The sequence below is a fragment of the Danio rerio genome, chromosome 23, assembly GCF_052040795.2.
Source record: "Danio rerio strain M-AB ecotype USA chromosome 23, GRCz13ab, whole genome shotgun sequence".
Taxonomy (NCBI): Eukaryota; Metazoa; Chordata; class Actinopteri; order Cypriniformes; family Danionidae; genus Danio; species Danio rerio.
The window spans coordinates 48,515,001-48,526,279 of NC_141043.1; the positions used below are offsets into that span (position 1 = coordinate 48,515,001).

At 35.2% G+C, this 11,279-nt stretch overlaps 2 protein-coding genes across 3 annotated transcripts in view; one reads left to right on the plus strand and one right to left on the minus strand.

The window, feature by feature from the left end:
- The window catches only part of camta2 (calmodulin binding transcription activator 2), a 64,320-nt gene extending 62,316 nt beyond the window's left edge, over positions 1–2,004 (plus strand). For both annotated transcript variants that reach the window (XM_087307858.1, XM_087307859.1), the window contains one exon: positions 1–2,004. This exon is cut by the window's left edge and continues 2,270 nt beyond it. The gene's annotated coding sequence lies outside the window, so the exon portion shown is untranslated.
- Positions 1–11,279, minus strand: part of tfr2 (transferrin receptor 2) — a 1,009,002-nt gene that overhangs the window by 660,248 nt on the left and 337,475 nt on the right. The window lies entirely within an intron of this gene.

Sequence of the window (11,279 nt, forward strand, 5' to 3'; positions counted from 1 at the left end):
ATTTTGTACTGGAAAAATTGGAATTGTGAGATAAAAACTTGGAAATCTGAGTTTGTCTTGCAATTAGATCACTTTTCCCCCTCACAATTCTGGCTTTTTCCCTTAAATTTGGAGTTTACATTTTGCAATTCCTACTTTTGTACATTGGAGTTTTAAGTTTGCAGTTTTTTTTTTCATAATTCCAAAAGGTTGGAATGGCAAAATGTAAATTCAGAATAAAAAATAAATAAAATTGTAATCACAAAATGTAAATTTTGAATTCCAAAAAATAAAAGTTGTAATTGCAAGATGTAAATAAAAAACTCTGATAGGTATATATAAATAAATATTCTCTTTTTTATTCTTAATTGACATCTTGCAATTACCTCAGAGTTTGTGTAATGAACTTTTTTCCCCATAATTGCAAAATGTAAATTAAAATAATAATAACAACATTAATTCTGATAACTCGATTTACATCTTGCAATTATATTTCAAAAATTACAAATGCAACATGTGAACTCTGAATTCAATCTTTGGAATTCAAATTGGAATTGTAAGATGTAAATTTATCATTTAAAAAAGTGATTTATATATATTTTCTTTTTAATTCAGAGTTCACATCTTGTAATTCCCACATTTCATCTTTAGAATTCTGAGTTTGTGTCGTGAAATTTCATCCTTTTTTGGAACTTGAAATGTACGTCTCCTGATTCCAATTTATTTATCAATTAAATTCTGAGTTTTTATTTTGCAATTCAGTTTTTTATGTTCAATAATTCTACAAAGTTGCAATTGCAAAATATAAACCCACAATATAAAATGTTATTTAAAAAGTATATTATAATATACTTATATAAAAGCTTAGAAATATAGATATAAATTAAAAGAATTTAATGTAAAAAAAAATGTAATCACAAGATTTTCTAATTGAGTTTGAATCTTGAAATTACCCATAATTCCAAAATAATGATGTAAATTCTAAATATTTATAAGTACTATTTTTATTATGGGTTTACATCTTGCAATTCCAACTACAGTCATCAACATTTGAAGTCTATCAAAAGTTTAAAACCTAAATTGTCCTCAGACAAGGATGAATGTTTTTCCAATAGTTTAGGACAACTTTGATGAACAGTTTCGATCCACTTCAAATGTTGACTCCTGTCCTGATCATCTTGATTATTTATATTATTATTATTATTGATTATTGTCCATCATTTCAAAACATTGTAAACGCAACATCTGAACTCACAAGTGAACAGAAGCTGTAAGTGCAAGGTGTAAAGTCGTGCATGTTTTACCTCCAGTCGTGAGTTTCTATATCCACCACAGTGATTTCTACATGTTCAGATGTAAACAAATCCAAGCAGAAGGACTGAATTTAATATAAGCTGGCAGCTGTGGCATGAGCTGCAGTTTTGTTTCGTTGTTGAATTCTGTGGCATAAAGCAATCTCGGGTGAATTGAGAAGCACTAGGCTGCTTTACAGAGGAATATTGGACACGTCTGTATTTTCTGGATCTTTCTGAATGTGCCTTGAGCTGTTTTTATTCTTCTGCAGTCCTGAAGAACGTCTTCATCAGACCTTTATGCATCATTCGCCTGTAAATACTGTAAAATAGAAAGAGCTGGTGAAAATATATTTAAGAATGAACACGTCTGCTTCTGCCTGATGATGATGACGACATGTTTGATCTATTCTCTGTACTGAATGCTGATTTCTGCACGGTTATTTCTCTCTCTCTCTCTCCATCTCTCTCTCTCTCTTACACTCTCTCCATCTCTCTCTCTCTCCATCTCTCTCTCTCCATCTCTCTCTCTCTCCGCATGTTTTTGGTGTTTTGCATGGGTTTGCTTCTGTTGTTTCCACTCGCTGCTGATGCTGACGTGACTTTATTTATGACGATATTTAGATTATTCTTGGACTTGATTTCTACTGTAAATTCATTATGACGTTTTGCAGATATCTGTTCAGGCTGTTTTACTGTTTCAGAACATTTCATTAAAATTATATCAATTCAAGTGTGGTGGGGTTCTTGTGCTTATGCAGTGACTGATTACTGATTATCTTTATTTCATTAGTGTTGTCTCTGTAGCATGCAAAAAAGAAGTGCATCCCCTGTGCATTACACTGAACAACAAATCTCTTATTTTTTAAGGATATAAATAGACAAAAGGGAAATATGAAGATTTGCAAGGAAAATGTAGAAATTACAAGACAAATTCCATCCAAAAAAAGTAAAAAATACGAGGTGAAAATGAGACAAATGGATTTAGTAAAAAGAAAAAAGAATTTGAAAATTGGAGATTGGAGATCATGACAGGGAAAAAAAGTTTGAAAATATATAAAAACCGTTTAAAAAGTTGTGAAAAATAAAAGTCAATTTTGTTGTAAACTCAAAATTCAGAGAAAAACAACTGAAAAATAAACTCAGAAATACCTGGAAAAACAACATGTAAACAAGCTCTGGGTGAAAGGTTAGAATCCATTCATTCATTTTCTTGTCGGCTTAGTCCCTTTATTAATCCGGGATCGCCACAGCGGAATGAACTGCCAACTTATCCAGCAAGTTTTTTACGCAGCAGATGCCCTTCCAGGGAAACATCCACACACACACACTCATACACTACGGACAATTTAGTCTACACAATTCACCTGTACCGCATGTGTTTGGACTGTGGGGGAAACCGGAGCAAACCCACGCGAACGCAGGGAGAACATGCAAACTCCACACAGAAACGCCAACTGAGCCGAGGCTCAATCCAGCGACCTTCTTGCTGCGAGGCGACAGCACTACCTACTGCGCCACTGTGTCGCCCAAAGTTAGAATCATGAGATGTAAATTCAGAATTCTGGTGAAAATAAAAGGGGAGAATTGCAAGATGGAGCCTTAAATTTCGAGGAATAAGTCAGAGTTTATAAAGGCAAAGTCAGAACTTTTGAGGAAACTATTCCAGAATCGCAAACTCCAAATTTCAGGAATAAAATCAGAATTGAGTGATGTAAACTCAGAACATCAGGGAAAACAGTCAGAACTGCAAGAATAAAAGTGGAATAAAAGATGTGAACTCTATATTTGAAGGGGGGAAAGTCTGAATTAAGAGATGCAAAACCAATTTTAGGTGAAAAAAATGGTTTTAGATGTAAATATAGTGAATATTGTGAGATGCAAAATCCAAGAGGGAAAAGTGAATTGCAGGATGCAAACTCTGAAATTCAGAGAAGCTTGAATTTTTAGACGTAAACTCCACAAAAATGTCAGAATTATAAAATATAAACTCTAAACTTCAGGAAAACAATTTAAGTCAGAATTGCAAGAATAAAAGTGTGAATTAAGAGTCTTAAATCTGAATTATGAGATGCAAAACAAATTTCTGGAAAATTTCAATCACAAAAGAATTGCAAACTGTAAACTCAGAACTGTGGAGAAAACAGTCAGAAATGTGTGATGGGAACTCAGAGCGTCAGGAAAAGCAGAGCTGCAAGAATACTAGTGGATGTGTAAAAGTGGAATAAAAAGTGTGAAATTTGAGGGGGAAAGTCAGAATTGCGAGATGCAAACCAAATGTTGTTTTTAGATGTAAACTCGGAGAACTCCAGGGGGAAGTGAATAATGTAAGATGCAAAATCCAAGAGGAAAAAGTGTCAATTACAGGATGCAAACTCTGAATTTCAGGGAAGCTTGAATTTATAGACGTAAACTCCACACAGATGTCAGAATTATAAAATATAAACTGCAAATTTCAGGAAAAAAAGTCAGAATTTTTTGTCATTACCTCTAAATCCTGGAGAAAAACAGAGATATGCAGTCAAAATTGCAAGAATAAAAGTGTGAATTATAAGATGTGAACTCTGAGTTTCAGGGGAAGAGTCTGCATTGTGAGATGCAAAACAAATTATTAGGAAAAACATCAGAATTGCAGAAACGTAAACTCAAAATTTCGTGGACAAAAATGTCAGAACTGCGAGACGTAAACTCAGAACATCTGGAAAAAAGATTGAATTGCTTAACATAAACTGACTTTCAGGACATTTTTAATGGTCAGATGAATGATGTTTACCTTCAGAAAGAAAGAAAGTCAGAATTATGAAACATCAACAGGAAATTTCAGGGAAAATACGTCAGAATGTTTTGATTTGAACATTGTGGGATGTAGATTCTTGGAGGAAAAGTGAGTGAATTTTAGATGTAAACTCTGATGTCACATATTGGAGTTGTGAGATGTTGTGAGATGTCATGTCAGAATTCAAAGAATAAAAGTCTGAATAACAAAGATCTGAACTCTTAATTACAGAGAAAATGTATTTTTAGATGTAAACTCAGAGAGAGATGTTTTCTCAGAGAGAAAAGGTCAGCATTTGGAGAAAAATAGGCAAGAGGTAAATTTGGAATACAATGAAAAGAAAAAGGCAGAATTTGACCATTTTTAGGGAAAAATCTAAATAGCAAAATGTAAATTCTAAGGGAAAATAGTCTGAATTGCACATTTAAAAAATCTAAATTTTACACAATGCGAGAGATCACAGGAAAAAAAGGTGGGATTACAAGTTGTACACTCCAAATTTCAGGGAGGGAAGGTCCAAATTACAACACATTTTGCAATTTGGGTGGAAAAAAAAAAGATTGGCAGAAGTTTCCAAACTCCAAATTTTAAGAAGAAAAAGTCTGAACATTTAATTCTGAATCCTGGATTAAAAATTGGAGCAAAATCAAAATTACAAGTGGGAATTAAAAGACGTAAACTCTGAATTTCAAGAGAAATGTCTGAATTACAAGACAAAGTAAAATGTTAAAAAAAAAAATGTCAGAATTGCAAAATATAACACAGAATATTGAAGGAAAAAAATTTAATTTTGAGACAATTTCAGGGTGAAAACAGGCAGAATTGCAAGATGTAAACTGAAGAAAACAGAAGAAAAACAGGCAGAGCTGCACGACAAAAAGTGTGAATTACAAGATGTGCACTACAAATATCAGGGGAAAGTCTGAATTGTGAGATTTAAAGTCTGAATTTTCCAGACAAATTCAAAATTGCAAAAAAAACTAAACAAACGGGAATACTGGGGGGGAATGGGATTGTGAGATTTAAACTTGAAAAAAAGTCTGAATTTTAGATATAAACTCAGAATTTAAGCGGAAATTATTTTAGATGTTATCTCCAAATTCCAAAGGGAAAATGGAGAAAAGACAAAGTTTTGGAGAAAGAAAAATTTGTATTGTGAGACGTAAAGTCAGTTTCAAAAAGAAAAGTGGGAAATACAAAATGTAAAGACAATTTCAAGGGAAAAAAATGGAAAATACAAACAAACAGAATATTGAGTCAAGACAGCAAATGTCAATTACAAAACAACAATATCAATTAAAAAAATCATGAATAATTACAGGAGATTCTTGAACATTACTCAGTGGACACACATTACCTGTAATAAATGCTGAACGCCTCCTGATAATTGACAAAAAGTGCTTGAACACTGAAGTAATATCAACTTTCAGTAAAGATTAAATTACACAGAACATTCACCATAAATGAGCTTCACATTAATGTCGCAGAACTTCCAAACCAATTCATAGAAAGTTCCAAATAATAAAATGTGAACTGCTAAATGTAAACCGCTGTTGATTAGCTTTCTGAAAGTGTTCAGTCATTAATACACAGTGATGATGCGATTCAAATAAAAAGACGAAACCAAACAGAAAACAAATCACAGCAGTCATCATCAATACAGGATACACCCGCACAGACAAACACATCAGAGTGTAGGAAAACTAATTCTACAACACACACTGAAGATGTGCAGCTGAAGAGCAAGAGGCGCTCAGTGTGTGTGTGTGTGTGTGTGTGTGTGTGTGTGTGTGTGTGTGTGTGTGTGTGTGTGTGTCAGTGAAAGGAGAAGAGTTTGAGTCCTCCAGCTGAAGAGCGTCACACGTTCACTCTTGACAAGAGAAAGACAAACTCCATTCATCAGCCAGAGCTTAATCCTGATCCACTGTGGGAACAACACTCTCTCTCTCTCACACACACACACACACACACACACACACACACACACACACACACACACACACACACACACACACACACACACACACACACACACACACACACACACACACAGATATATTGATTCTGAATTTTACATTTCATCATCACCACCAGCTGCATCATCTTCATCAGCATCACCAATATCATCACCATCATTTTAATTATCATTACTGCCATCACTATCTTGCTCTTCATCATCACCAACATCTTCATCAACAGCATCACAAACATCTTCATCATTACCACCACCAACACCGTCATCAGCATCATCTTGCTCATCATTACCGTCATCATCATCACCATTACTGTCATCATCACCACAGTCATCTTCATCATAATTACCATCATCATCATCATCTACTTCATCACTGTCATCGTCATCATCTTCATCATCATCACAACCACCATCATCAACATAACCATGACCATCAGTATCACAAACATCATCATCCCCATTATCTTCATCTTCTTTCATTCATGATTTTCATAATCTACAATGTAAAAGCGCTACATAAATAAACATGAATCATTATAATTACCGTCATCACCGTCATCTTCAGTAGCACAAACATCATCACCATCATCATTAGCATCACCATCATCTTCACCATCATTACCGTCATCATTAGCATCACAAACATCATCACCATTATCTTTATCATCATTACCGTCATCTTCATCATTACCGTCATCATCATCATCATCTTCATCATCATTACCGTCATCATTAGCATCACAAACATCATCACCATTATCTTTATCATCATTACCGTCATCTTCATCATTACCGTCATCATCATCATCATCATCATCATCACTATTATCTTCATCATCATTACCGTCATCATTAGCATCACAAACATCATCACCATTATCTTTATCATCATTAACCTCATCTTCATCATTACCGTCATCATCATCATTATCTTCATCATCATTACCGTCATCATTAGCATCACAAACATCATCACCATTATCTTTATCATCATTACCGTCATCTTCATCATTACCGTCATCATCATCATCATCATCATCACTATTATCTTCATCATCATTACCGTCATCATTAGCATCACAAACATCATCACCATTATCTTTATCATCATTAACCTCATCTTCATCATTACCGTCATCATCATCATCGTCACTATCATCTTCATCATCATTACCGTCATCATTAGCATCACAAACATCATCACCATTATCTTTATCATCATTACCGTCATCATCATTACCGTCATCATTAGCATCACAAACATCATAACCATTATCTTTATCATCATTAACCTTATCCACATCATTACCGTCATCATCATCATCATCATCACTATCATCTTCATCATCATTACCATCATCATCAGCATCACTAACATCATCACCATTATCTTTATCATCATTAACGTCATCTTCATCATTACCGTCATCATCATCATCATCATCATCACTATCATCTTCATCATCATTACCGTCATCATTAGCATCACAAACATCATCACCATTATCTTTATCATCATTAACGTCATCTTCATCATTACCATCATCATCATCATCATCATCATCATCACTATCATCTTCATCATCATTACCGTCATCATCATTATCTTTATCATCATTAACCTTATCTTCATCATTACCGTCATCATCATTATCATCACTATCATCTTCATCATCATTACCGTCATCATTAGCATCACAAACATCATCACCATTATCTTTATCATCATTAACCTCATCTTCATCATTACCGTCATCATCATCATCGTCACTATCATCTTCATCATCATTACCGTCATCATTAGCATCACAAACATCATCACCATTATCTTTATCATCATTACCGTCATCATCATCATCATCACTATCATCTTCATCATCATAACCATCATCATTAGCATCACAAACATCAACACCATTATCTTTATCATTATTAACGTCATCTTCATCATTACTGTCATCATCATTACCGTCATCATTAGCATCACAAACATCATCACCATTATCTTTATCATCATTACGTCATCTTCATCATTACCGTCATCATCATCATCATCATCACTATCATCTTCATCATCATTACCGTCATCATTAGCATCACAAACATCATCACCATTATTTTTATCATTATTAACCTCATCTTCATCATTACCGTCATCATCATCATCGTCACTATCATCTTCATCATCATTACCATCATCATTAGCATCACAAACATCATCACCATTATCTTTATCATCATTAACGTCATCTTCATCATTACCGTCATCATCATCATCATCACTATCATCTTCATCATCATTACCGTCATCATTAGCATCACAAACATCATCACCATTATCTTTATCATCACGTCATCTTCATCATTACCGTCATCATCATCATCATCACTATCATCTTCATCATCATAACCATCATCATTAGCATCACAAACATCTTCACCATTATCTTTATCATCATTAACCTTATCTTCATCATTACCGTCATCATCATCATCATCACTATCATCTTCATCATCATTACCATCATCATTAGCATCACAAACATTATCACCATTATCTTTATCATCATTACCGTCATCATCATCATTACCGTCATCATCATTACCGTCATCATTAGCATCACAAACATCATCACCATTATCTTTATCATCATTAACCTTATCTTCATCATTACCGTCATCATCATCATCACTATTATCTTCATCATCATTACCGTCATCATTAGCATCACAAAAATCATCACCATTATCTTTATCATCATTAACCTTATCTTCATCATTACCGTCATCATCATCATCACTATTATCTTCATCATCATTACCGTCATCATTAGCATCACAAACATCATCACCATTATCTTTATCATCATTAACGTCATCTTCATCATTACCGTCATCATCATCATCGTCACTATCATCTTCATCATCATTACCGTCATCATTAGCATCACAAACATCATCACCATTATCTTTATCATCATTACCGTCATCATCATCATCATCTTCATCATCAACATCATCTTTATCAGTATCACCATCATCTTCGCCATCATTAACGTCATCATCAGCATCACAAACATCATTACCATCATCTTCATCATCATCACTGGTCATCACAGTCATCATCAACATCACAAACATCATCATCACCTTCATCTTCATCATCATTACCGTCATCATTAGCATCATAAACATCATCACCATTATCTTTATCCTCATTAACGTCATCATCACTCATCTTCATCATTACCTTCATCATCTTCATCAGCATCACAAGCAACATCACCATTTTTTCTCATTAACGTCATCATCAATCATCATCATCAGTATCACAAACATAATCACAATCATCATTACCATCATCATCATCATCATCACCATCGACTTCATTACTATCATCACCATCATCTTTGTCATTATTAAAATCATCTTCAGCATCACAAACATCATCATCATCACCGCCACCATCATCATCTTCATCATTACCATCATCATCAGTATCTGTACCTCATCACCACAATCACTGACATCATCATCATCATCTCTGGTATCACCACCATCATCTTTATTCACAAACTGCTGATAAATTAAACAAATCATAGGAAAGAAGTGATTAACACAGTTTACTTGCACATATCCCCAATGTATACAACTGTAAACACGGTTTTATTTCTTGACCATTAAATTAAAATAACTAAACATTTTCCCCCAAACAAACGCAATTTCCCATCAGAATTTATAATATTCCTCAGAGATTTTGCTCCATATGGACATGATAGCATCACACAGTTGCTGCAGATTTGTCGGCTGCACATCCATGATGCCAATCTCCCCTTCCACCACATCCCAAAGCTGCTCTATTGGATTGAGCTCTGGTGACTGTGGAGGCCATTTGAGTGCAGTGAACTCATCGTCATGTTCAAGAAACCAGTCTGAGATGATTGAGCTTTATGACATGCTGCGTTATCCTGCTGGAAGTAGCCATCAGAAGATGGAGACACTGTGCTCATAAAGGGATGGACATGGTCAGCAGCAATACTCAGGTAGGCTGTGGCGTTGATGCTCAATTGGTACTAATGGACCCAAAGAAAATCTCCCCCACACCATTACACCACCACCACCAGCCTGAACCGCTGATACAAGGCAGGATGGATCCATGCTTTCATGTTGTTGAGGCCAAATTCTGACCCGAGCATCCGAATGTGTCAGCAGAAATGGAGACTCATCAGAGCAGCAACGTTTCTCCAATCTTCTATTGTCCAGTTTTGGTGAGTCTGTGTGAATTGTAGCCTCAGTTTCCTGTTCTTAGCTGACAGGAGCGGCACCCGGTGTGCTCTTCTGCTGCTGTAGCCCATCCGCCTCAAGGTTGGACGTGTTGTGTGTTCAGAGATGCTCTTCTGCAGAGCTCGGTTGTAGCGAGTGCTTATTTGAGTTACTGTTGCCTTTCTATCAGCTGGAACCAGTCTGGCCATTCTCCTCTGACCTCTGGCCTCATCAACAAGGCATTTGCGCACACAGAACTGCCGCTCACTGGATATTTCCTCTTTGTCAGAGCATTCTCTGTAAACCCTAGAGATGGTTGTGCATGAAAATCGCAGTAGATCAGCAGTTTCTGAAATACTCAGAGCAGCCCGTCCGGCAGCAACAACCATGCCACGTTCAATGTCACTCAAATCCCCTTTCTTCCCCATTCTGATGTTCGATATAAACTGCAGCAGATCCTCTTGTCCATGTCTACATGCCTAAATGCAGTGAGCTGCTGCCATGTGATTGGCTGATTAGAATATTTGCGTTAGCGAGCAGTTGGACAGGTGTACCTAATAAAGTGGCCGGTGAGTGTATGTAAATGAATGGACAGACAGATGTCTATACAAAATAAGAAAAAAAAAATAGAGTGACTTTGAATCCACAATTCAGCTTATTTTCCTAAGAATACAAAGTTTAAAAACTCCATAGTGCAATTTAGTTTTTAATATTTCATAAAATCTTTTTATTTTATTTATTTTAAATTTACTTTATCGTTTATATAATGTTTAAATCTCTTTAATTAAAATAAATGTAACAAACTTGCTTTCAGAGAACTTATTTGACTTTCTTTTTAGGACTCGGAAAAACTAAAGCTCTAAAGCAAAAGATCTGAGAGCCAGCCGGGGTGTGTGGGATCTGGAGGTGCTCATAGTATTCTTGTCTTCCTACATCTTCCACTCCTCTCCTGGTGAAGAGTTTCCACTAATCTGAAAAGAATATTGTCTTTCAT